The sequence below is a fragment of the Podarcis erhardii genome, assembly GCF_964252035.2.
Source record: "Podarcis erhardii genome assembly, chromosome: 5".
NCBI lineage: Eukaryota > Metazoa > Chordata > Lepidosauria > Squamata > Lacertidae > Podarcis > Podarcis erhardii.
The window spans coordinates 28117228-28144796 of NC_138509.1; the positions used below are offsets into that span (position 1 = coordinate 28117228).

Consider the following 27569-nt stretch of genomic DNA (forward strand, 5'->3'; position numbering starts at 1 on the left):
ATCTTTGGGTTACGGTGTTGGTAACAAAACACATGTGGCACTGTGTAGTGGAGCAGATGATTCATACCGTTAGCGCTGGTATCATTTTGGCTGTGAAAGTTCGTATGGGTCTTCTGTAGGCTGACACTAATCCAAACAATTAGTAAAAAAATAGCAAATTCACTTTTATGCATTATATGTGTTGGAGAAAAGCTGTGCTGTTTCTTCCCTTGAAATGGTTTCAAGAGACATAGAAAAGAGAAATCCAAGCTTGGATGAGGTTGCAATAGCCCATGGGAATAAGTAATGCATGAGCCATGTGGGGGGCAGATTTGGGCATTGCACAGGGTGCCACAGATATTTGAGACACCAAGTTCTGCCGCAGATTTCAAATTCCAAATTTGAGTAGCAAAATAGGAAATCTGGGGAAATTTCAAATATTTGTGAATATTTGTCTCAGCCCTACTGTGTATCTGTACCTGACTTGCAAATAAATCCACAAAAGACACTAGCTCACATGCCTGCATATACCAATGTTTGTCATTTTGTATTTACCAGCCATGACTGGTATGCCAACTATGGCCATTCTTGGACAGGAATAGCCTCAAGCTTCAATTACTCTGTGTGGGGCTGTCAAAATGCAATTTTATTTCACTTCAGGTTGGGCGATCTCTTAATTAGATGGATACTATCAGCAATTTAAGAAAATGTTATCTAATTGGTTTCTGACCACACACATTTGTTTAGTCTGTCTTAAAGAGAATATAGATAAATGCATATCTAATGCTCCAGATCACTAAATGCAATGCTCAGTGCCTCTTGTATATGGCTGTCAATTCTGATGCCAATGTAGCATGATATTAAGCTCTTCCTAATCTTTGTCATCCCAGTCATGGGAAGTTTCATATGGCTTCTGTCACTTGTCAGAGGCCACATACAGGTCCTCATAACGGTGAGGATAAAGAGAGGCGTTATGCTCCAATAACCATCAGACTTGACAGTTCTATATAGGAGACACGATTCCTGCAGTTTCTCATCTTTCATGAAAAGTATCTTGTCTCAAATGCTTCTGTGTCATACTGGCTTTACATTTGCTCATCAGTTTTTGGAGTGAGGTCTGTGATTTCCAGTTTCAACATTAAGTTCAGCCCTCTTCACTTGTTAAAATTAGAGTAATGTAAACACATAAGAGGGAGCAGCAAGGATGGGGTCGCTAGTCGCCCAGAGTGGCTGAGGCAACCCAGTTAGCTGGGCAGAGTACAAATAATAAAAATTGTTGTCATTGGTGTCATCTCCACCTTCCACTGTCACCATTTCTTTCACCTTCCAACTCACAGAAAGCAAAGGTTTGAAATGAGAAGCATTCTGCAGTTGTGCAGGCACCCTATGCCTTTTAGACTCTTGGGAAATTTGAAATGCATAGGAAGCCTCCCTGCTTCAAAACATCAATTGCCACAAGCTGCAAGGTGACAAATGGAGGTGGAATAGGGCACTCACCACCCGTGTGTTTACTTCAACACCTGAAAAAGGCTTTTGAGTGAGAGTGCCTCAGGACATATGGTTAAAAGCCCACATGGTCACACACATGAGAGCCTAGGTCAGCCTTTCTCAACCTTGGGTCCCCAGATGTTGTTGAACTACAACTCCCATCATCCCTAGCTAGCAAGGCCAGAGCTCAGGGATGATGGGAGTTGTAGCCCAACAACATATGGGGGCCCAAGGTTAAGAAACACTGGCCTAGGTGGAGGTAAGTCCAATAGGAATTGTGTGGCGATGCCAATTATATGAACTGGTACTTATGCACTTGCATCTAGCATGACTGCAACTGGCTTTTTTGGGGGGGGGAGCAGTCACAATTGTCCAAAAGAACAGTGTCCGTAGGTCATACCATTGCCTCCTTCAGTCTGTGTGATCCATGCTCTGACAAGTGACCACCAGGAGCTTTTAAACATATCAGCTGGGATATTGTGTCCTAGTTTTATGTATTTATTTGTATGTTGATAAATTTTTGTCACATATACTGCATTAATTCTGCCACCCAGTTCTTGTTATCTAAATTTGTTGTATTCCCTAGTGAGCTATAATTTTGGAGTACAAAAAACTAGCTCTGGTATATTGATGCGGAGCCCAAGAGAGTGGCAGTTGAAAGACCATTCTCTTGAGCCTACAAACATTCTGCAGTTGTTATTCTCTTCCTGTTTTTCAGATAATATGCATTTTAATATCAACTTCTAATCCTCTTCTCAGGTAAATGAATATAAAAAATATAAACAGAATGATAAATATTGTATGTCTCGTCTAAACTGTCAAATGTTACTGATAGTGAAACCTAGGCTACCAAATACTGAATATCAAATAATGTATTGATATTCATTTTACTAATATGTATAGCCTCCTTTCCCTGAGAAATAAATCCAATAAATAAAAAAAAGAAATGTAGTAAATAAAAAATAGACCTCCATCTGACACAGATTGGCTGGACACTGCTGAAGTCCAAGATGAGAAGGTCAAAATGTTGGTTAGGCCAACAAAAAGGGCCTCTCTCCCATTCCATCTCCTCTAATAAGATGCATGGCTGATGGCCTTTCAGAGAGTCCAAGAGGAGAGGGGCTTGAATGAATAACATAGGCCAGGAATAGCCAACATGGTGGCCTCTACATGTTCTTGAATTCCAGCTCCCATCAGCCCCTTTCAGCTTGGCCAGTGCTCAGGAATGGCTGGAGTTGAAGACCACCAACATCTGGAGGGGATCGCACTGCGGAAGGCATAGACAGCCAAATATAAATAATTAGATATCAAATAGCATGGTTTACCGGGTATCACATGAGATGTGCAGATCAGAGTTACTGCCTCTACATGGATTTTACAGTGTTTACACAGGATTAATCATTTAAGTTGCTGGACAATTCCTGGGGTACTAATGAAGTGACAATGGTTTTGTTTTTTAATCTTGCAAAGCCACCCTGTCATCAGCAAGGAATAGAGAATGAAGTTGATAATTTAGTATTCAGACCAAGCCTCTGGTGGACAGTAGATACTGATGGCGTTTAGCAGTACTTGTGCTTTTCAACAATGATTCGTCGTAAAACATTTGTCTCCTGACTCTGTTATCAAACATTCTTTGGCATTCTCTCTCTCTCTCTCTCTCTCCTTCTCCCCACCCCCCGCATGTCGCTAATGCCAGTTGAGATTTGAAATAGTCTAAACAACTGAATACTTAAACTACAAGGAGTCTGGGGCAAAGAATCTTGTATTTGTAAAAAGGGCAATATTTGCATTTTTAGAAGATAGTAGTAGCAGTGATTCCTGTAACTCCATAAGCCCCCTGACAAATAAGATTCCATTTATTTATATTGCTATATGGAAGAAAAGATCCAATATAATAATTTTGCTTTCTGCATCATTCCCCCTACCCCTCCATTTTTAAGTACCATTTGTTGCAAAGGCTTCAACAGAAAACTGGAAGGCGTTCACAAACAAAAATAATGGGGAATTACCACCAGATCATGAAGTGTAGAGCTAGCCAACTTGATGCCCTCCAGAGGTTGTTTAAAATCACTCCCATCATCTTTGACCATTGGTCAGGTACCTGGAGCTGATGGGTGTTGCATCCATGACATAGTGCAATCTTGTGCATGTTTACTCAGAAATAAACCCCACTGATTTTAATGGTGCTTTCTCCAAAGTAAGTTTGTACAGGGTTGTAGCTTGAGAATGTGTGTTCCTAAGCAACTTTCCTTATGCCACTCTTTATTTTTAACCTGTTCAGCACTGGATATTTTTGTCATCCATCATCATCATCATCTCAAATTAATAGTGTGCACACAAATAATAAACATAACACTTAAAATTAATATGATGTTACAATTTTGTAATCCCTAAATCAGGGTTGCCAGTGCTGCACCTGCAGATGGCAGTTGCCACACGAGTACCTCTTAAGGTGCCCACAAAAGGTCTCAGAAAATATTTCCTCAGGTATCCACAATACATGAGAGTCTTTTGCTCTTCCTATTCAGTTCCTGTATGCACTGGCAGCGGTTTTGTGACTGGTGCTCATCGCACTTCCTCAAAATTGCAAAAGTGCCCCCTGTCCAAAATGGGTTGGTGGCCGTTAACTTAAACCATTTTTTCACAAGTGGGATCCACTTCAAAATAAATTGCTTAACATTAGTGTCATGGTTCTAGGCCCAGTGCAATGATTACCAAACTCTGTGCTTCAAGAGGATTTGAAGTATGCCTTGGAAAACAAAGCAGATAAGATGGATGAATCTACCACTCTATTCACTTGGAGTTGGTAGGCCCTGGGCAACATTGGTTTCTCTCTGACACCATATGGTTGGTGACATCAGCCCAAAGTAGGAAGAAAGGAATCAGGATGCACTAAGAATCTTTGATGCAGCCTGCATAACAGAGTGAAAGGCATAAAGGAATGCCAGAAGCATTTTCATTGCCAGACAGTATAGCCCCATCCCTACATGGACCAAGGGGAGGGTACAGTAGTAATTGCACTTCAGGATGCTTGAGCTGTTAGCCAGATGGCAAAAACAGAAGCATAGTCATGGCCAAGGCGCAAGTTCTGCAGTCTAGTGAAGTGCAGGCAAAGCAAGGCAAGATGGCTTTGTGTTGCTACTCTCAGGGATGGAGGAGGCATTCCAGTCAGCTCAAATTCAATTCAATTCACATCACATTCATTTCAATTCACTTTTCAAAACAATATGCAAACTGAAGCCCAGCTATTCTTCAAAATTGTCCCTTTGCTGCATTTTGTCACACCAAGTATTGCATACAAAAATGCATATACTTTGGTAAGCTGTGCATATAAATGCTTATATTAGTGAAAAGAAGATACAAAAATGCATCAGCAGAAATTGCTTTGCAAAAACGTTTGCACACAAATTTGTTTAATAGGAGAAATTAGCAGAAAAATGCTGACAAGCTCCCTTGAGGACTCCCTCCCCTGCTTTCAAACTGCAGACTGATGTGGAAATGTGGATAACTGAACCTCAGAGTGGAAAAATGTGAAATTCTGTAAACTGCCTTGTGATCTTCAGGTGAAGGGTGGTATATACATTTAAACAATAAATAAATAAATGGGAAGAAAATGAAATTGAGATATTCTTCCATTGCTAGTGATGGGTTGTTCAGATTGAGGAGCAAGCTCTGAGGCCAGAGCTTTATAAGTCTGGGTAAGTGAGGATTGTCCTGCGGACTCAGCTGGCAATTCTGTGGTTAGGTTTGTACTGTCTACGATTGCATCCTTCCAGCAGAGCAGGAATAGTGCTGGTGGCCCTGGAAATAAGGCACCAGGTGGACGCTGCACTTTGAGACCCCTACTATCAATTTTCACTCAGGAAGCCAAAATATAGGAAACACTGTCCTTGTGCATTACTTTATTCACAACCTTCCATTTGAATCCTTACTTCTGAATCAGTGCTTTTATCAGGCTAGTAGAGATGAAAATGTTCTTCAGTTCTGTTTCCTTACAATTGGATAGAGTGGTATTCTATTCAGTGTAATTTGGATTCAGAGCTACATTTCTTCCTGTTTTCCTCCACTGAAACCATAGAATACTGATGAATCGCAGGCAAAATTCACTGAGGGAGCTTGCCTTGTTTTTCTTTGTTGTTTTCTAACCAGTTTTTCACTTCTATGTACTGTTTTGTTTTTTGAATCCCTTTCCTGCTTTCATCTTGTCCCAGCATAAAAGCTAAATATTTTAGGAGCTATGGAAATGAGAACTTCACTGGTCTTGTTTGTCATACTTCCAACCCGAGTGCTTCATATTTCCTGTATTTTTGTGTGTGCTTTTTTGTGTGTGCTCATTGGAATATCCAGGTAAAGGGATATAAGCTACCAGTGCTAACCAGGGACTTCAGGCTGATACCTTAGAGAGCCATTGCTGGAGTGCCAGCCAGCAGTGGTCTGACCCAACATAAAGCAGTTTCTTATGACCATAAGTTTGAACCTAATAAATGATAAAAGGGGAAGGGAAGCATGAGAGGCTTCTTTCTATCACCTCTCTTTCCCACAGAGACCTTTCAGGTTTGAAGCCATTGCCAGTTCTTTCTTGACATAAATCCCACATTATACCATTGCAGCATTAGCCCTATTCAGAACAGTTGACAATGGAGTCGACCAAAGTGGTGGCAACCCTGGCCTTAATTGTAAGTAGTGCCAAACCCAGGACCTGATGGGAGACATAAGTGTGGTTGAACTGACCACAAAGTTGTCAAATGCAACATATACACAACATATACACAAGTGAATTGGCCAGGAAATTGAACACAGCCATATTTGATTTCAAAAGAGGAAACTTACCCATAATAGAGATTTTTTCAGCCTCCAGCACTTGAAAGTATGATCAAAATGTATATGTAAGAAATAGCCACCTTACAACTTCTCTTTCTGTAATAAAACTTCTATAATAATGCCCAGCTGTGTAGATTGACGTATAAACTAAACGTCTTAGATTTCTTTTCAGACCTAACATGCAGGATAGATTATCCCAGGACCATTTTCTCCCATTTTACTTTAAACAAAGTGTTGTGGTTTGTTAGTCAAACAAATGGTGAGTTGCCCAAGGTTATATGGGGAAAGAGTTTTATGTTTACACCCAAAAAACTGGCTCATATGTTGTCTGACTAAATGTCAGTTGATGCTGCTGTTCATCTTATACAGATTAGTATTTTTAGTGTTGCCCATAAAACATTGAACCCTGGGCACCCGTATGCCCTATTCCGCCCCCCCCCCCCCCCGCAGCTGCCACCACCAAAATATCTTCCTCTATAATCACTTCTGATAAGGGCTCTATTTAATAGGTTCAAAATGATTTGCCTCCAAGTCAGCCTGTCATTGCACCTCCTTAGAAAAATGAAACTTAAAAAGAGCTACTTTGAAATCATTATTTTATTAAAAGGAATTCACTTCTGAGTAGAACAAGATAATTTGAAATTAATTACCATCTTGTTAAAAAACAGCCGTGCGGTTGCTTGCTATGCAAATGCTACACTTGGAAAAAGTAACAAGAAGACCAGGAGAAAAACAAAACATGATGTGGGAAGAAATCTTTTATGTTGTTATTTTAAACTTTAGTCACTGTTCTTGTGACGGGGACTCATTATAACAGATGATACATATTGGCTCAGTGGAAGCCATTAGGGAGAAATCCAGTGAACTATCTTCTCCATTTATTATCTACCAGCCAGCAACATTCTCCATGGGGGAAGAAAAATCTATATTCACTGTCTGAATCATCAGACAGAATATTAAGAAAACCAGCAAACAGGACGCCGGATCCAGCACTCTCCACAAGTAGCAGTAGTTTGGGAAAGAGAACCAAAATATGGACCACTTGCAGTATCTTGCTCTGGATGAGACAAAATTTATTACATGCTGAGAATCTGGTTGAACTGGGAAATTTCCTGTGTCAGCCACCAACCAATCAAAACAGGAAGAATAATGTACTGGGAGAGCATTGTATTGGGAGGGTTGTATCTCAGTGAATATGCTTTGCATGGAAAAGATCCCAGGTTCAATCCAAGGCATCTTCAGATAGGGTTGGGAAATATTTCTCTCTGAAATCCTGGAAAGTGGCTGCCAGTCACTGTAAACATATTGGGCCAGGTGGGCTAAGGTCTTCATTCAGTCTAAAGCAGCTTCCAGTTTCCTGGTGCCATAAGTCACAGTTTGCTGGGACATACAGGAGCTGTACAAAAGCTTCTGCAAGAGTATACTGGATTTGAACTGTGAGCGTCTGGGTACATGTGCAAATGGCCATCATGGTGACCAAGAAGAACGAAGCAGCTTTGCTCTCCAAGGTTCTTCAACCATCCCATGCTCTCGTGCTGCTTAATTCCTCCTCTCTTGTCCTGGATATAGATACTTCCTGGCCAGGCCTGTGTTTTGTGCTTCCCAAGGTGGCTCTCCATACCAGCAGAGTCTCTGTTTCAAACACTCCCACAGTGCTCCTTTCTGAATGGGATTCCAAACACACATTTGTGAATAATGCACACTGCCAAAATTCATTGCACAGTGTTTTTATACACATGCGAAATGTGTAATTTAGAAATCTAAAAATCATTACCTCAGATAAGTTTGGTTTATTTGTATCTAGTCACAGAATCATAGAATCATAGAGTTGGAAGAGACCACAAGGGCCATCGAGTCCAACCCCCTGCCAAGCAGGAAACACCATCAAAGCACTCCTGACATATGGTTGTCAAGCCTCTGCTTAAAGACATCCAAAGAAGGAGACTCCACCACACTCCTTGGCAGCAAATTCCACTGTCGAACAGATCTTACTGTCAGGAAGTTCTTCCTAATGTTTAGGTGGAATCTTCTTTCTTGTAGTTTGGAACCATTGCTCCGTGTCCGCTTCTCTGGAGCAGCAGAAAACAACCTTTCTCCCTCCTCTATGTGACATCCTTTTATATATTTGAACATGGCTATCATATCACCCATTAACCTCCTCTTCTCCAGGCTAAACATGCCCAGCTCCCTTAGCCGTTCCTCATAAGGCATCGTTTCCAGGCCTTTGACCATTTTGGTTGCCCTCCTCTGGACTCGTTCCAATTTGCCAGTGTCCTTCTTGAACTGTGGTGCCCAGAACTGGACACAGTACTCCAGGTGAGGTCTGACCAGAGCAGAATACAGTGGCACTATTACTTCCCTTGATCTAGATGCTATACTCCTATTGATGCAGCCCAGAATTGCATTGGCTTTTTTAGCTGCCGCATCACACTGTTGGCTCATGTCAAGTTTGTGGTCAACCAAGACTCCTAGATCCTTTTCACATGTACTGCTCTCAAGCCAGGTGTCACCCATCTTGTATTTGTGCCTCTCATTTTTTTTGCCCACGTGCAATACTTTACATTTCTCCCTGTTAAAATTCATCTTGTTTGTTTTGGCCCAGTTCTCTTATCTGTCAAGGTCGTTTTGAAGTGTGATCCTGTCCTCTGGGGTGTTAGCCACCCCTCCCAGTTTGGTGTCATCTGCAAATTTGATCAGGATGCCCTTGAGTCTATCATCCAAGTCGTTGATAAAGATGTTGAATAAGACCGGGCCCAAGACAGAACCCTGTGGCACCCCACTAGTCACTCTTCTCCAGGATGAAGAGGAACCATTGATGAGCACCCTTTGGGTTCGGTCAGACAGCCAGTTACAAATCCACTAAATGGTAGCATAGTCAAGACCGCATTTTACCAGCTTCTTTACAAGAATATCATGGGGCACCTTGTCAAATGCCTTGCTGAAATCAAGGTAGGCTACATCCACTGCATTCCCTTCATCTACCAGGCTTGTAATTCTGTCAAAAAACGAGATCAGGTTAGTCTGACATGACTTATTTTTCAGAAATCCATGCTGACTATTGGTGATCACAGCATTCCTTTCTAGGTGCTCACAGACTGTTTGCTTAATGATCTGCTCCAGAATCTTCCCTGGTATTGATGTCAGACTGACTGGGCGGTAATTATTTGGGTCCTCTCTTTTCCCCTTTTTGAAAATAGGGACAACATTTGCCCTCCTCCAGTCTGCCGGGACTTTGCCTGTTCTCCAGGAATTCTCAAAGATGACTGCCAGTGGTTCTGAGATCACATCTGCCAGTTCTTTTAATACTCTTGGATGCAGTTCATCTCGCCCTGGAGACTTGAATACATCTAAACTAGCCAAGTATTCTTGTACTATCTCCTTAGTTATTCTGGACTGTGTTTCCTCTGCTGAATCATTTGCTCCAAATTCTTCAGGTCGGGCATTGTTTTCTTTATCGGAGAAGACTGAGGCAAAGAAGGCATTGAGGAGTTCAGCCCTTTCTGTGTCCCCTGTTTGCATTTCACCATCTTCTCCTCTGAGTGACCCCACTATTTCTTTGTTCTTCCTTTTGCTATGAACATACCCATAAAAAGCCTTTTTTGTTGCTTTTAACCTCTCTACCAAGCCTGAGTTCATTCTGTGCTTTAGCTTTTCTGACTTTGTGTCTACACGTGCTGGCTATTTGTTTGAATTCCTCTTTGGTGGTTTCCCCCTTTTTCCATTTTTTGTACACATCCTTTTTTTAATCTTAACTCAGTTAAAAGTTCTTTAGATAGCCACCCTGGCTTCTTTAGGCACCTTCCATGTTTCCGTCTCATTGGTATTGCCTGAAGTTGTGCTTTTATTATCTCCCTCTTAACAAACTCCCTTTCCTTTTAGTATTACTGTCCATGGGATCTCACCCAGCACTTCCCTAAGTTTTATGAAGTCGGCTTTCTTAAAGTCAAGAAATTGAGTCCTAGTATGCTTGGCTGCTCCTTTCCGCTGTATAGTAAACTTCAGAAGAGCATGATCACTCGCGCCTAATGATCCTTCCACTTCTACCCCACTAACCAGGTCATCAACATTGGTTAGGACCAGATCTAAAATGGCTGTTCCTCTTGTTGCTTCTCCCACTTTCTGGACAATGAAGTTGTCTGCAAGGCCAGTGAGGAATCTGTTTGACCTTATGCTCTTGGCTGAGTTTGACATCCAACAAATATCCGGGTAATTGAAGTCCCCCATTACTACTATCTCCCTTCCTTTTGCATGCTTGGCCATCTGTTCCAGGAAGGCATCATCTATGTCCTCCGTTTGGCTTGGGGATCTATAGTAAACTCCCACAATGAGGTCCCTGTTATTCTTCTCTCCCTTAATTTTGACCCAAATGCTCTCACTTTGGCTTTGAGGTTCTAAATCTTGGATCTCTTCACAGGTATACACATCCCTGACATATAATGCCACTCCTCCTCCTTTCTTGTCTGGTCTGTTTCTCTGAAATAGATTGTATCCCTCCATTATTACTTTCCAGTCGTGGGACTTATCCCACCAGGTTTCAGTGATGCCTATTATGTCATATTTAGTTTGCTGTACCAAGAGCTCAAGCTCATCTTGTTTATTTCCCATGCTTTGCGCATTAGTGTACAGACATTGAAGTCCATTAATCATTCCCCTGTGTCTCTTATTTAAGGATTTTTTCCTCCCACCACTAGGTCTGCGTGCTGTTCGCTCCATTTGGTCTATGACATTTGGATGATCATCTTCATCAATTGATAGACTCCTACCTTCAGGAGCACTGTCTCCCTCTCCCACATTAGTCAGTTTAAAGCCCTCCTGATGAGGTTTCTGAGATTTTTGGCAAAAACATTCCTCCCAACCGTTGTGAGGTGCAGCCCATCGCTTGCCAGAAGTCCATCTTCAAGAAACTGCAGTCCGTGATCTAAGAATCCAAACCGTTCCTGTTTACACCATTTGCGAAGCCAGCTGTTCACTTCCACTATTTTCCCCTCTCTCCCTGGGCCACGTCGTTCAACTGGGAGGACAGATGAGATGACAATTTGTGCATTTAATTGCTTCAATTTCCTGCCCAGAGCCTCGTAGTCTCTTTTGATCTTCTGGAGGCTATTGCTTGCAGTGTCATTGGTTCCCACATGAACCAAGAGGAAGGGGTATTTGTCAGTGGGTCTTATGATTCCTTGCAGTCGTTCAGTTACATCTTGGATCTTAGCCCCGGGGAGACAGCACACTTCCCGAGACATCTTGTCAGGCCCACAGATCACTGCTTCTGTTCCCCTCAGTAGGGAATCCCCTATCACCACTATACGCCTCCTCTTAGGTTTGGTCGGGGTTCTTCCGTGAGCTGTCCGTTCCAAGGTCGCCTGCACATTCCCTGAGGACTGACTTTGCTGCTCGTCTTCATATACCTGATCGACTGTAATGAGGGAGAGATCCTCAAATGGAGTCTGCTCTTCGTCTTCCATGCTAGGGGAGAGGACCTCAAAGCGATTGTGTATTTCTAAACAATCAGAGCAAACCCTGGGCCTCCTACTTCTTTGAGTCACGTTTCTCCATATATCTGGCTCCTGTGTTGGTGAACTAGCCTCCTTCTCAGGGGAGTCCCTTGTCTCCTCCTTGGTGGAGACGGTGTGCTCTGTTGCTTCCAAGAAGAGCTCCAGCTCTCTAATTCTTTGGAGCGTAGCTACACGTTCCTCCAGTTGCTGGACTTTGTCTTCTAAGAGGGCAATCAACATGCAATTGCTGCAGGTAAAGCTGCCTGCAACCTTTGGCAAGATGGCAAACATTGCGCAGGAACCGCAGGCGACTGCAGCTGTTCCCTCACCCTCCATCTTGAGAACGTGTCGTTGAGGGTGGCTACAGTGGTCCTCCATCATAAAAAGCGTGAAGACAGGACAAATAACTCTCCCCCCAAAAAACCTAGGTCTCCCCCAACAAACGTTTGAGACTAGCTCCCCTAAATCTAAAAGATGGATCAAACTGCGCACGCCGCTAGGCGCACACCGCTGCCCTGCAACCTCTGATAAGCTCCTCCCACAGCTAATCACCTGCCTCACCAGAAACCCTGCCCCCTCTGACCTTTGCACAGGGAGAGCAGCTAATCAGCCACAAAGAAACACACACACACGAGAAAACCCTTTTTGCTCCTTCTTCAGCTGCTGCCCTGCAAGCCCTTTTGTTTGTTATTCTTGCTTATAATAGATGATAGTCCTCAGACTATCATCTATTATAAGCAAGAATAACAAACAAAAGGGAACTACATAGCTAAATAAAATTAAGAAATGTTAAAATAAGTAAAATAAATACAATTTGCATAGACCTGAATAAAATAATATAAAAGCATAAGCCAACTTAAAATTATATCGAATATGATAAAACTATCAAGTTTGGTTAGGGCAAGAGAGGGAAGACAACCCTTACAACTGCTTTGTAGAAAAATGAAGTATGTTTATTGTGTATGGTACACGGAAATGAACATTTTATTTTATTGTTATTATGAAAATCTTCTGTATTTCTAACACACACACCTGTAAAAAAATAAATCTGAGTCTCCCTGGTCTGACACAGCATGACGCTGTTAAACTTGCTCTTAAAATTATTTTAACACAACTTAAATAATTTCACACAAACGTGAACAAAAGTATATAGAAATAATAATGTAGCAAAATTCTGAACTTCCCTGGCAAGACACAACATTCTCTTTCAATTTCTCCCCCTTACCCTCAATTAAGGCAGATAGAAAATGTGGCTTTTATTGTAGTTTGGCTGCTCACAGCTCTTTATGTGCATCAAATATATTTTCCCTCTCATGCTTTTGAAAACCTTATTGATTTAGTCCACTCACAAAAATGCCATAACCTTCTCTTTAATATCTCATGCAGCAACAGAGATCAAGATTCATTATAGAAAAAGAATTCACCTTAAATAGTTTTGCACTCCTTTTTGTTTGCTACTTTTGTGTAAGCAAAATTAAAACAGTTATCCTTCAAATGCTGGGGATGTATTTCCCCCCATATACACACCTAATAGTTGCTAACCTCTTTGTAAGGCCTTCTAGAAATGTTTGATATGCCTGTGCTTGATTTCACCCACTCTATGGCCCAATTTGGCCATATGGCTATAAATTCGCATAGTGGTTAGTCAATGTATATTCTGGGATAAGAATGCAAGACTGATGCCAAAGGTATCTATGGAATGGAATACCAAATTGTTAACAGGACCGAAAGCAGTGGAATGTTCTGTTACCTATTGCCTTGGGTTTGAGCTTTTGTGGAGTCTGAACCCTCACCTTTATTGATTGATCATACTTTGCTGCCCCTTTATGAGAAATCAAGTGGAACGTTGGAAAAATTGGTGGGTAAGGCCTCTGCTCTGTCTGAGGATGTTTTCTACAATAAACATTTGATTTTCTACATCTTTTTGCTAGAGCTAGCTAACAGCCAGCAGAATACAAATAAGTTGAATTCATGTCAATTCTGTCATTGCCCCAGCATGCACACTCTGCACTAGACCTGTCAGTTTATTGAGAAATTGAAATGTGGAATTAAAGCAGTATTGAACGGTCAATAGAGCTCAGTTGCCAGCCTCCCTTTCATCCCTGCAAAACTTGCCTGTGAGCAACCATCAGCATAGAATTGCTTGCTAAACTCCAATCCGACTCACAGATGGTGAAACAGTTGCAGTGCTTCTGTTTCCACAGAGGAAGACCAAGAGATGATCACCACCCCAAAGCACGGTTGCAGTTGTCAGCTAAGGGAGCATTTGGGGCTTTCATCAGAAGGGAAAACTGGGGAAGATCTGTGCATTCCTGATAAGGAATGGGCAAATCCATGTCAGCTTTTGTTTCTCTTTTTCTCCAATCTCAAGTTCAATTATCCACATTTCCACATTGGCTTGCAACTTTTTAAAACAGCAGCAGCAGCAGCAGCAACAACAACAACAACATTATTTACACCCTGCCCATCTGGCTGGGTTTCCCCAGCCACTCTGGGCGGCTCCCAACAGAATATTAAAAAATGCGATAAAACATCAAACATTAAAAACTTCCCAAAACAGGGAATGAAAATTTCTCCTGATATACACAGTTTTGTATGTAATTTTACCCAATGTACATGTTTTTACAAATAATTTCCCGTAATATAATGCAATTTAGATATTGCTGTATATAGATATTCACTGTATATAGATTTTTCTGCACACTTAGTATATGCTTTTGTGTACTTGACTAGAGAATTGTTCTCCACTGACATGTCAAATTTCTGTGGTTGATATCTGATAGCCCCTTCACAAGTGGAACTCATCACTTGATCCTACAGTTATCAGGTGATGAACATGCACATGTGATTTCTTAATTGTGAATTCTTAAGTGTTGTAAGTGATCTCTTCAGCAGCCTCAGGGGGCAGGTCTTCCAGGACTTACAGCCAAGCTGGTCTCTGGCCTCCTCAGCAGCCTCAAGTTTTGTAGCTGGAGTCAGTCAGGGTCCCACCCATCCATGCCAGGTGGGGGAAAAAGCCAGCAAGGCACTTTCTGTCTTTCTTTTATAACAAAAGGCTTTGCCAACATTCACATTGGGACATTCTGTGGAAATGAGGAAGTTGCTAGGCTGTTCACTGCAGTGAGTACTTTGAAGTACTGGCAAATCTTGTTTTAAAAATAAATAAAAGGAAGATACTGCAGAGGGAGGAGAGAACCCTCTGTTGCCTTGTGTTAATGGCAAATCCAATCATCACCAATTGATTTCACTCGCTGCATGAAAACAAACTGTTTTTTCAACCATTCTTCCCCCACTCCTCAAACAAGTGAAAATCTGGGCCAATGTATTTGGTTCCACATTAAATACTTATTATGTTTGGTTTATATGATAATTTCATATGCATTCACACTTTCAACCATTATCTTTGCTGGTGAAATAAGAGATTGTCCTCTTTCCTGTTCTACTGCTGCAGTCCTGATGGTGCAAACAACACTACTGTACACTCGCTGTGAATTGAGAAAATCACACTTTTCAGCAGATACTCACTCCTGTGAAGGAAATCAATATGTCCAACCTAAGTGAAATAACTGCTGGCAATACAGTAATTAGGTCATTAAACAGCAATGGATATGCATTAAGAAGCAACACAGAATGCCCTCAGCTCTGTTAAAAACAGCACATGCTAAAGCTGGAGGTAGTTAGCAATATCAACTAATTAGATGCAGAACAAGAGAGAGGATAAAGAATAAACTATTTTTAATTGATAAGGTTCCCGCAAAGCTGTGAGGAGAGATCACAATAGCTAGATTTTTGGCAGTTTGTGAAATATCAGCTTTAATCTCTGAAGCAACCTGCTATTAATAGATGCTAGAAGAAAGAGACGCTAGAAGAAATACTCCAAACACATGGAAAATACTTCTGAGCTTAATTATTATGAAGGCTAGGTAATCAACACAGATACCATATCTCTCCAAAACCAAAGTGTAAAATCAAAAGAGAGAAACACAAATCCTTCACTGTTTTTGATTATTTTGAAATAGCAAATAAGATAATAAGTAGCTGCATTTTTTTAACAATGCGAGAAGAAATATATTTGCTATGGGAAGATACAAATTGATCACAGTGCCCTGTGATACAACAAGGGGTGGATTTTCCTATCCACAGCCAGTGGCCATTCTGAATTGTTAAACAGGATTTTTTTTTTATCCTAAAAATGATAAATGCATTTTTATCATGCATTTTAGCATTTATACTGTAGCTTTGCCTGGTTGATTCTACATTAGAACTGCTGGATGAATCTGTCCTTTGCAGGTTCTGATACCGACCTAATCCCCACTTTCTACACCTATGTGTGGATTTGAAGGTACCTTTATGCATTTCATGGTTGGGGCCTGGAAAACCGCATGGTCTAAGTCACCCAGTGGGCTTTATGAGTTGAATGCACAGCACCTTAACCCAGTGCTCTTTTTTAGCCGGAACTCACCGGAACTCAGTTCTGGCACCTCTCAGCTGAGCACTATTGCCATTGTAAGAGAACAAGGGAGGTGTTCATGGTGAGTTCTGGTACCTCCTTTTCCAGAAAAATTGCACTGCCCTAACTGCTTCAAATTCTGTCTACAACCCCATTGTATGATAGTAGGGCCGATATGTTTTCAGCATTTCCTTTGCAAGTCTGGGCATAATTTGATGTTCCTTGGTCTCTCAAATTCCTTGTGGCCATTGCATGAGCAATATTCTTCCCATTACAGCCACAGCATTACCAGTGCTATAATCTGAACACTCCCTTATAATGTGAACTTTTATAGGGCAATCAAACATTTTGTTGAGCTGTTAGATATTATGCTGTAAAATGCATCCTTAATTAATAGATGTCTGACAGTTTCTATCTGGTGTATTTTACATATTCACAATCTCTCGGGTTTTTTGGTTTAATTTCCTGCACGTTAGCATCATTCAATGGGATATTAAAAATGTCCAATTTATTTCTCCTGTCAAATCTACAAAGCAGGAGCAAGTTCTTGTAGTGATTGTGGTATCCTGGAATAATCTAATGATGTTGTGTCCCCATTTTATGCTCTACATAGCACTGAGTGTATGCTGTACGTGAGTGGGTAGACATGGTTGGAATGGCAGATTGAATCCAAGAGATTATTAAAATGTCCATCAGACGATTGAAAAGTTTGAAATCTGCAACATGGCTCTGAACAAAAAGGGGAGTGGTAACTTCATCCAGTCACATCTGGTTCTGTGCCTTCTCTCTATACTTAAAGGCAGTGAGGTCATGTATTCACAGCAGTGACCAGAGAATAAAGTACTTTTAACTAGTACTTTCCCTATATATATAAAATGGATGGTATACAAATACCGTGTGTGTGTGTGTGTGTGTGTATAGTATTTGTATACCATCCATTATGTGTAGCTTTGTATTTCGCTTTTTAAGATGTATATCCTTTTAAAATGAACAGTTAAATTTTAAAATGAACAGTTAAAAGGGGAGGGGAGTGTGTAGATGGAGGGGATTGGTCTACTGATTGCTGATGTCACAATGACAAGTTGCTTGGCAACGGCTGCTTGCCATCTTGCCGGTGAGTGGCAGTTGCAGCCCAATGCAATGCCTCCTATGTTCTCTGGACACACAGCACCATTTTAGATTGTCCCCCTATCTCCTCCAGCCACCATGGAGGCTCACAGGTTCTTGCCTAACCCATCCTTCAAAGGAGCCAATCCGCAGTGGCCGGGGGGGCATGGCCAGCTACTTAGCCTGACTGACCACTCAGCACAGCATCCAGTCAGCCAGGAGCATCACCTATCCCTTCCCCTCCCTTCATTAATAGTTGATTACTGCTCTGTTTCTTTTCAGCTAGCTGGCCTTTACTGTGATCTTCTGGCGGTTGCCGTATTTGAAGCCAGGAAGTAATTTTCCCTGCTCTGCAGGTTTCACTTTCCCCATGGTCACAACTGTGGCGGTTTAGGCCTTAGGCGGAATCCTATAGTCTTTCATCCAGCTGAGGTGTGGTGAAGTGGTGACTCACCCACCCCATTTTTCCTGCAGCGGCCTTAACAGGGTACCTCATTAGAGGGCTCTGGAAGGAAGTCTCTCTCCAAAGAGCCAAGTGCATAGGCCTAGCGGACCATAGAGTTTCCCTCAGGATTTGGGGGCCATCTGCGTAAATGTGCGTTTTGCGATGGATCCACCCCCGAATAGACCCTGTCATGCCCCAGTTCTCCAGCGGGGGGCAGGCTGAGAGGGATAAACGCCCAACGCCTTTGCCAAAGCTTTCTACATCTGAAATCAATTAAGTTGCAGCCATTTAAATCCCAGACAGTTGTTGTGTCTGTTCATTTTACCACTCAGATTCTGCGGCTGGGCACGCAACCGATGTTGTCCTTTCAGAATCTGCTACCAGACTATGCAGTTGTGAATTAAAACCATGTTTTACTTCAGTTCCGCTTCTCATGTGATATATAGTCACTGCTTTTCTTCCATTTTGTGGAAATAAAGTATTCATTACCCATGAAGAAAATGATAGTAACACTTAAAAATTCTGGACAAAAATGCTCATCAGATCTGCATGGCAGAACTTAAGCTAAGATGCTGTGTTCTCTGTGTCTTCACAAAGAAATCAAGGGCATCTTTAAATTGGCAGTGAAAGTCATTATGCACTGGAAAAAGGAGAATGTGGAAAGTTTTTTTCTCTTTCAGGTAAATTTGCTTTGACATCTGTGAAGGCCTGTGCTGCTTTTAGACCAGATCCCCTAGGATAATTGGTGTATTCTGGGTTCTCTCTAGGGCTTGTCTTTTCAAAATGAAAAAGAAACAATTTCACATTTATACAAAAAAAGGGGGGAAGAATCAAAGCATACTAAGCAACAATAGGAAATGAAAATGGCCAGGGAAAGTATCACGTAAGTGATTCATTTAACCTGACCAAAAGTCCAATAGGAAGGTAATACAAAACAATGTAATTTAAAGGCAACGTATGTTATCTGGAGAAAATAAATTAAACTGGATTCCTAACCTACAAAATCCAAGCCTATAAAATACAGTGATAATCACACTGACAGTTAATTAAGAAGGAGAGCAGTGTAAAGAAGTATATCTGAGTCTGTCAGAAGTATGGACAATTCCTTTTTGGGTTTCCAGATAAGTAAAATGATAGCTACGATTCACAGGAGTTTCAACTCCCCTCTTCCCTTGAACCTGGCAAATGAACTATTGCCCCAAATGGAAAGCAGATTTCTGCATCTGATTGTAAGTTGCTCCAAAGAAGGGGCAGCCTGTCCTGTTTTGCCACCACGGGCAAAACAGGATAGTGTTGCTCTGCTGCTGAAGTCTCTCTTACCTGGGTTGTGTGGCATCACCTGTGAAATGGCGACAACAGCAGCGGGTTTCAGCGAGCTTTCACAAGATCTCACAGATCTGCCATTAATTTGATTTTAATTGATTTTTATAATGTAATATTTTTAGAATGTGTGAATATCTGATTGTTTGATTGTTGATTGTTGTTAGCCGCCCTGAGCCCGGCTTCGGCTGGGGAGGGCGGAATATAAATAAAATTTATTATTATTATTATTATTATTAACTCTCATGAGATTTTGTGGAGCTCTTCCTGGAAGCCACTGCTGCTTCCCCACCATAAGTGGAGACAGTTGGGATGCCTTTGAGGTCACTGGCCCTTGATGTTGTGCCACCCAAGGCTTTACACTGCCTCATGGACCATGCTCCAAAGAGATGTATGTCCAACATAAAAAATATTAAACACCAGCATACCAATGTTTGGATAGAAATTACAGTTTCAGCTCTACTGCTATCAAAGGGTAGACCATTCTATTCCGGTTGATGCCATTTTTCATATGTTATGCATATGTCCATTCCAGTCTATTTCCACATCTTTTTTGGTTTTTATATCTTCTGTCTCAACATTTTTGCCTGCAAATGTTATATTTATATAGTTCTAGATGTTTATTTTAAATAGATGCAGCTTTTTACCAAATATTATCAAATTGGCCTGTAAGAGTTGTGTGGCAGACAGAAATTAAACAGGCTAAACCTTTTCTAGCATGGAAATGCAATTACGGGGAAAGCTTCACCTGTTGACATTTGTATCATATCTATTTACTTGTGTGTGGTTGTCCTTCACCCCCACCTGCAAAAGAGGACAACTTTGCATAAGATGAAGCATATGCAAAAATTTTGCAAGTTTGTGCCTTATTGAATGAGCGCAACAGAGACCCAAATCTGCATATAGCCCAGAAAATCTTGGAGGCAACCCTGTTATGGTGGCCTGTGATTCCATACAATGTTGCACCAGGTAGACAATGTCCACTGGTTGATCTAATCTTACATTCTGTAGCCAGCAATGCAAGCACTAAAGGATTCAGTATCTGTAAACTATGAAGGATGAACTTTGTATTAAATCAGGAATAGCCAACATAGTGAATTCCAGATGCTGATGGCCTCCAATTCCCATCAGTCCTAGCCAACAGTTGTGGATGATGGGAACTTTAGTCCTGCAACGTCTGGAGGGTACCACATTGGCTACTCCTGTATTTAATCTTCACTGCTGCCTTATAAGAACACTAGGGACAACTTTCTCTGACTTACATAGGGTATTGGCATGTTGTTGTTTTTGGTAGTAAGTTGCCTGGAAGGTATAAATACATACTTGGCTTGCCTTTGTCTCTCCGTCTGGCAGGTGTTACTTTGTTCTCAGAGATTTCTTCCCAGTGTTTTAATTAGTTTTGTCAGTCAGCTGTCTCATATGGCATTTCTTGAGTCATTACAATTTTTATCCAATTAACAGCAATATTTTTGAAAGGCATAATGACTAGAATGCCACTGGAGGTAGAAAAATGACCCCCCCCTTCAGTGTGCAACTACATCTCTAGAGAAATTGTTTATAAAAAACAAATATACAAATATTTTATTGTTTCATTGAAAATACAGTTGTGTTCCTGTCCATGATAGGAATAGACTCAAAAATGAGGCATTTCCTTGTTCCACACAGCCATTACTAGAGATGAGTGTATCAGTTTATTGGTGGTCTGTGACATTTTTGAATGTTTTTTGCCCTTAAAGCTGTTGTGTCTGATGCAAAAATTCACAACTGCATGAAAAACCACATTTAAATAAGTATTTAAACCTGCATTTCAAAATGTATTTTCTCTGACGTATTTCTTTCAAAACGCTTATTTCTAACCTGCCTTTGAGCTGGGAACTGCTCCCTTCTATGTGCCAAGGTTATTATGTCCACCAGAATATAGTGAGGAACTGTGATCCAGGCTCATAGCCAGAGGGAGACCAAAGAAGTGTGCTTGGGAAGAGTGTTATCTAGACTGCTGGTCTTTTAAATACAAAATTGTAACCTCTTTTTATCAGTGTATCCTGTACTTGCAAGTGATGTATCAGAATTTGCAACAGGAGATTTTCTACAAACAGTGCAAGATGTCCTGCCACTCCATGATTTAAACCAGGAAAACAGGATCATCTGAATATGGCCAGCCATTATAGACGGCCCTGCATTTGATGAAAGATGAGGCTGTGCAGGTTTAGTCTCACCTAAGCAGAGACATCACCTTGCCAACAAAAGTCCGTATAGTTAAAGCCATGGTTTTCCCAGTAGTGATGTATGGAAGTGAGAGCTGGACCATCAAGAAGGCTGATCGCCGAAGAATTGATGCTTTTGAATTATGGTGCTGGAGGAGACTCTTGAGAGTCCCATGGACTGCAAGAAGATCAAACGCATCCATTCTTAAGAAAAATCAGCCCTGAGTGCTCACTGGAAGGACAGATCGTGAAGCTGAGGCTCCAATACTTTGGCCACCTCATGAGAAGAGAAGACTCCCTGGAAAAGACCCTGATGTTGGGAAAGACTGAGGACACAAGGGGACGACAGAGGACGAGATGGTTGGACAGTGTTCTCGAAGCTACAAACATGAGTCTGACCAAACTGCGGGAGACAGTGGAAGACAGAAGTGCCTGGCGTGCTTGGTCCATGGGGTCATGAAGAGTCGGACACGACTAAACGACTAAACAACAACAAGTCTGTTGGTATGGTTATAGCTGAAGTCAGCTAAATTTCTTGCTAACTTCTCAGATGTATCTTCTCTTTCCAAAGCAGCTCTGGGCCTGCTGATAGTAGAATCAGTGTTTTGTCCATTGGTTAAAGGTGCCCCTGCATTGCCTCTGACAGAAGTTGCTGTTCAATATTTATTTCCAGCAAAGAAACTTATGATGGATATTTGTTTTGAAGTGTTTGCTTATGTTTGCCTATTGTGTATATTGGTTTTGAAGTTATGATGATAATAATAGCGCTGGTGAATTGGGTGTCTACAACTCCCCTAGCCAGGGGGAAATATAACTTTATCTCTCCACCCGAAAAGGCATAAAAACATGCCCCCTTGACAAGAGGCAACTCTTTTTCTGCTGTTGCTTCAGTTAATTAACTCCTTCCCTGTCATAGCAAGCGGAAACTCCTGTATCCCACCTCCCTGCTGCAGCGATTATGCTTGAATAGATTTCACAGCCACAGAGAATGTGTGTTACAGATAGGTAGCCGTGTTGGTCTGCCATAGTCAAAACAAAACAAATTCCTTCCAGTAGCACCTTAAAGACCAACTAAGTCAGTTCTTGGTATGAGCTTTCGTGTGCATGCACACTTCTTCAGATACACTGAAACAGAAGTTTCCAGACCCTTCTATATTCTCACTATATAGAAGGGTCTGGAAACTTCTGTTTCAGTGTATCTGAAGAAGTGTGCATGCACACGAAAGCTCATACCAAGAACTGACTTAGTTGGTCTTTAAGGTGCTACTGGAAGGAATTTGTTTTGTTTAGAGAATGTGTGTGTTTGCTATCTCCTTGGTCAGGTAGGAAAAATCTGCATCCCTTTTGAGTCCCTGATTGGTGAGACATAAAAACAAATTGACCAAGCCTGTCAATATTCCTTCTCTCCATTTTGACCCATCTCCTGGCCCTTGTCCATTTCCCCCCCTCCAAATAATAGCACATGTATCTTTAAAAAGAAAAAGAAATCATTTTCATTTTCTGCTCTCTAAAATTTCTGTAGTAAATTTTAAGCATTTGTTTGTAGAAAAAGTTAAAATAGGGAGAGCATAAAAATGTCACATATTTGTGAAAACAACATATGAAAATGCATTTTATTAGGGGGAATTGCTTTGCAAAGTGTATATATCAGGGGAAATTGCATACAGTGGTACCTTGGGTTACAGATGCTTCAGGTTACAGATGCTTCAGGTTACAGACTCCGCTAACCCAAAAATAGTACCTCGGGTTAAGAACTTTGCTTGTGGCGGTGCGACGGCAGCGGGAGGCCCCATTAGCTAAAGTGGTGCTTCAGGTTAAGAACACTTTCAGGTTACCAGGGGGCACATTGGAAGATGGCCGACAATAACATCTCTCCGACCCACACAAGGTAATTAAGAGGCTGATATGGGAGTATGCAGCCTCCCTTGTTGCCCCAAGGGAATGGGGAACACTGCCTTGCCTGCTGTGTCCATAATTCACCCCCAGATTCGAAAGAAGGGGGTGAGGGCACTAGGCACAAAGCCCTCGGGTGGGTCCGGCTCTCCCGGGCGCTGTCTCTGATTGTGCACTGGTTGCATCAGCTCGAAATATATAATTGGAAATGAAGCAAATGCACATATTTCAAGTGAAGAATGGGAGTGAAGACTGCTAACTGAAGTGACCTCTGTGAACGAGAGCGATGGGTTGGATTTAACAGAATACAACATGAAGAAATACATCAAAGGTTCAGTATGTGGGAGCGGGACTGGATGGGAGGGGAAACTTTTTTTCTTTTCTTCTATGTGATTAACCAATAACCCCTCCCCAGAAAGAACTATCGCATAACTGACCTAAGCAGGATGATTAAAAACTGTGTGGAAATGATTTACTACCCAAAGCTTGGCTTATGACACCGAGAAAAGAACAAGGGCTTTTGATGACGCAGCAATAAAAAGGGAGTAGCCATCTTGACAAGTCCTGTCGAAAGATTCATGATCGGGAGGAGGAAGCTTTGTTTTCATATTGGATTCTTGGCAGAACCTCCTCGAGGACGGAGAATTGACAGACCTGTGAAAAGTTGCAGTAGTAGAGGGCAAGAATGTTTTTCTTTATGGAAGCGATGAAATACAGTGCCGTCTGAAATATGACTCTTGGACGAACGGAAAAATACACACAGGAATACAAATTTGTTTTAACCCGCTTATGGAGACTATCAGAGGTCACAAAGACAAAGAGAAAGGAAAAATATATGAAAATAACTAGAAGAGATGTGGAAAACAACAAGAAGGATTGGACAGAATTGTGAACATTATTTGGACAGATTTGTGGACTTTTAAAGCAGCAGCAACAAGAGGATTGGATCCCTTTCGGAACTTGAAATATGGGTACTCCCAACAAAAAAATTTAAATTTGGCTTTGTAATTTGTAATTTATGTGATTTGATTTGATTTGATTGGTCTGTTAATAAAAATTATTTTTTAAAAAAAGAGAACAGTTTCAGGTTAAGAACAGACCTCCGGAACAAATTAAATTCTTAACCCGAGGTACCACTGTACAAACATGTGCATATTAGGAGAAATTCACTGCTGAATTGTTAGGAGGACTTTAAAAAAGTAAATCACAAATTGGTGTGGAAATGTTTAAAAGCTAAAGATGGGAAAATGAGAAACTGATATTGAATTGCCCATCTGTATTTCTGGGTTACAATCCAGTTGTAAACCAGGAAAGTAAATGCCTTACAGGAACAAGTATAGAGGTAAAAGGGAAGGGAGAAAGAAATTTGCACAGTAACCAGAGGGAGAGCTAATTGGTGAGAAGAGGTTCATCCTTCCTATACCAGGAGCCAGAGACTTGCCAATATCTGTCTGGAGGAATAAGGAGGTTTTAGGGTTCCAAGCTCATGAGAGCTTGGCTACTCTCATCTGTGGGAGATTTCAGAACAGGAAGGATGCTACAGCAAGCAGGGAGACAAGGAGCGATGAGTGCATATTTATACATCAAACCAATGCAAGTTGTATGAACTAAAGCAGCACAAATTTGAACGGAAGAGAAATCCTCAGAGAATAGTACACAAATGAATTCTGGGGGAAGAAATTTTTAAGTCCTTAAAGATTCTGTAACTAGAAACAAGTTTAGAAAGTGACGCCAGTGGAGCAATACATCCAGAAAAGAACCAGGGCCAGAAAACAAAGTTTGGTATCACCGGCTTTGCTTCTTCCTTTGCTTTATTCTTCTAGCAATGCTTAGTTAATCGAGGCCCATCAGAAATGCTACAAAAGAAATAATGATACAGACAGCAGTAGAAATAACACCCAGTTTTTCATTTTCTGTAATGGGACTTTGATAATAATATAGCATTGTAGTTGATTCACTGTAGTGTCTGGAGGCAAACTCAGAAAAGGAAAAATGTTTCTTTAAAAGCTTTCTCCATTCGAAGCTTTTCATTTTCCCAGGACAAATGGAAGAACTGAATTGCACAAAGAGCGTTGTGTCTGAAATTAGTCCTTGGGGTTTGATAAATGGATTAGTAATGCCTAAGATCCAGGCAACTGTGTGGTTAGCTCCATATGCATAGCCACAACTTGTGTAGCCACATCATATAACAACATCACCTTACATATATAACAATTTATTAGTGTTCAGTGTTGTCAACATGCTTTTCAGAAACAAAGAAAGAGAACACTAGGAATGGATAAGTGTATTTCCATTTCAGTCACAGATGTGTTTCACCTCATTTCTGCATTGTTTTTTTTAAAGAAACAACAACAACCCCAAAATGAAAATAGGACTTTAACGTGTACTTTAGCACAAAATATTTATTTAACGGCAGCCCCATCCTCCACCATATGCTAAAGCAAATGACTTTCGAAACTCTGAGGAAAGCTCTTTCTGGGCTGACAAGCAGAGATGCTCATCTATAAGCTATGAACACCATAGCTTGAATGATTTGGAAACTGTGAGGCAGGCACAGCCTCCTTTGAATACCCAGGTGCACATACCTGATTTCCCCTATGCACCTTGAATGCAAGCCACTGCTGCCTTCTCCTTCCCCAGGCGAGAGAAAGAAGAAGAATTAGCTCTTTCGGAATGTGGTAGAAGTGGTGGCTGTGGCTGGGCTCATGGAATGTCTATTTCTTCTGAGGATCCTAGGATCTATAACATGCAAGTTCTAGTTTAAAAAAACAAAACAAAACTATTGTGGGTCAGAATTAGATCAAATTTGTAGAGAAGGTTTGCTAACTCTGAAGGAATGGATCGTGCCAAATTTTGAAGGATAGCTGCAGCGGTTTTATTTTGCACTTTTGGAGGGTGAAAGAGAATTATGTACTCTCCCTAAATGTTTTGTGAGAATTTTGGTCTGAAAATTGCAGAATTAAGAGAGGTGCCGCTGAGTAAGAAATCTTCCAGATTTCAGAGGTCCAAGGGCTTTAATGCTAGGTGTCATTAAAGATAGGCCCCACTCAATGAAGCTGTCTAAAATGTGTATGTGTGTACAAAATTGAGTGACATTGAGTCATACCTTCCAATGGGTGGAATCCTTCTAAATTCTAGGATGGCAACAGCTGTTTTCTCACAAGAACAGTCTTTATAGTTGTGTGGTGGGTAAGACAGGAAACAATCTCCCTCTTGTGTTTTCTGGGCAATTGGTCTCAAAATTGCAGACACAAGAAAGGCGCTTCTGTGTAAGAAGGTTTACAAATTGTAGTTAAATACATCCTAGACCTTTAAAGTTGAATTTTTGGGGGGAGAGAAGTGGAAGAACTAAAAGGCATTTGCTTTTTAGGTAAAACTATTCCTCTGATTACAGGTTTGAACCATCAATCACAATAACTGTCCTCCGGCCCTCTTCCCAGGCTGGTGTTTGCTGTTCCTTCCCCGATTGCTTAACTCTGGCATTTTAGCTATATGATAAGCTTACAGACATTTAGCTAGAGCTAAACTGAATGATGACAGAGCTGTTGATTATCAAGTCAACCAGACTTTCCCAGGACAGCTTTGGAGTGGCTGGCTTGAGAATTACATCTTTAGGATGCAGTTGCCTAACATCTGCCACCATAAGATTCTTAAAGGAGCTGTCTCTTTCGTGTGCAGATATTAGCAGCCAAAATATGGTGTAAAGCACACTTCTGTTTTTCTCCAGAAATGTGTGCCAGAGCTCTAAGATTCCATCTAAGACAGAGTTTCCCAAACTTGGGTTTCTAGCTGTTTTGGGACTACAATTCCCATCACCCCAATCACTGGTCCTGCTAGCTAGGGATGATTGGAGTTGTAGTCCAAAAACAGCTGGAGACCCAAGTTTGGGAAACCCTAATCTAATAGATGGTAGTGTAGCGAGTGGCTTGTACTTAAGGTATCCTGAAGAGAGAGTTTCGGAGATCACCAAGTGACAGGCAAGGAAGAGTTGTCCTGTATGAGAGACCCAGTTTTGCTTCCCTTGCATCCCCCTGTTCTACTTGGCTGAAGTCTATCATATGTCATGTTCTTTGTTTATCATTGTATCAGAGAAATAAAATGATGGTGCAAAATGCAATAGCACAACATTGTGAGTTACGGTATCTACACCTTCCATATGAGCACAGATTATACATTCCAAATTAGGAGCATTTCTTCCTCCCTGCTGCCTCAAAGACTTCCACCTACACTTGCTTGCTTTAGCCAATTTTCCACTGTTCAAGAAACGAGGGGGAGTTGGATGTTTGGCTAAATTACAGTTCTAAGCTAATCCTTTTGGAACAAAACCATTCATTCTCGTGTTGTGCAAGAGAGTAAAAATATAACAGGAGATA

General features: G+C 41.2%; 1 long non-coding RNA gene across 1 annotated transcript in view; it reads left to right on the forward strand.

The window, feature by feature from the left end:
* The window catches only part of LOC309342496, a 578273-nt gene that overhangs the window by 45982 nt on the left and 504722 nt on the right, over positions 1 to 27569 (forward strand). The window contains exons 2-3 of the long non-coding RNA XR_014156853.1: positions 2186 to 2226; positions 4888 to 5040. This is a non-coding gene — a long non-coding RNA (uncharacterized lncRNA). The remainder of the gene's footprint in view (positions 1 to 2185; positions 2227 to 4887; positions 5041 to 27569) is intronic.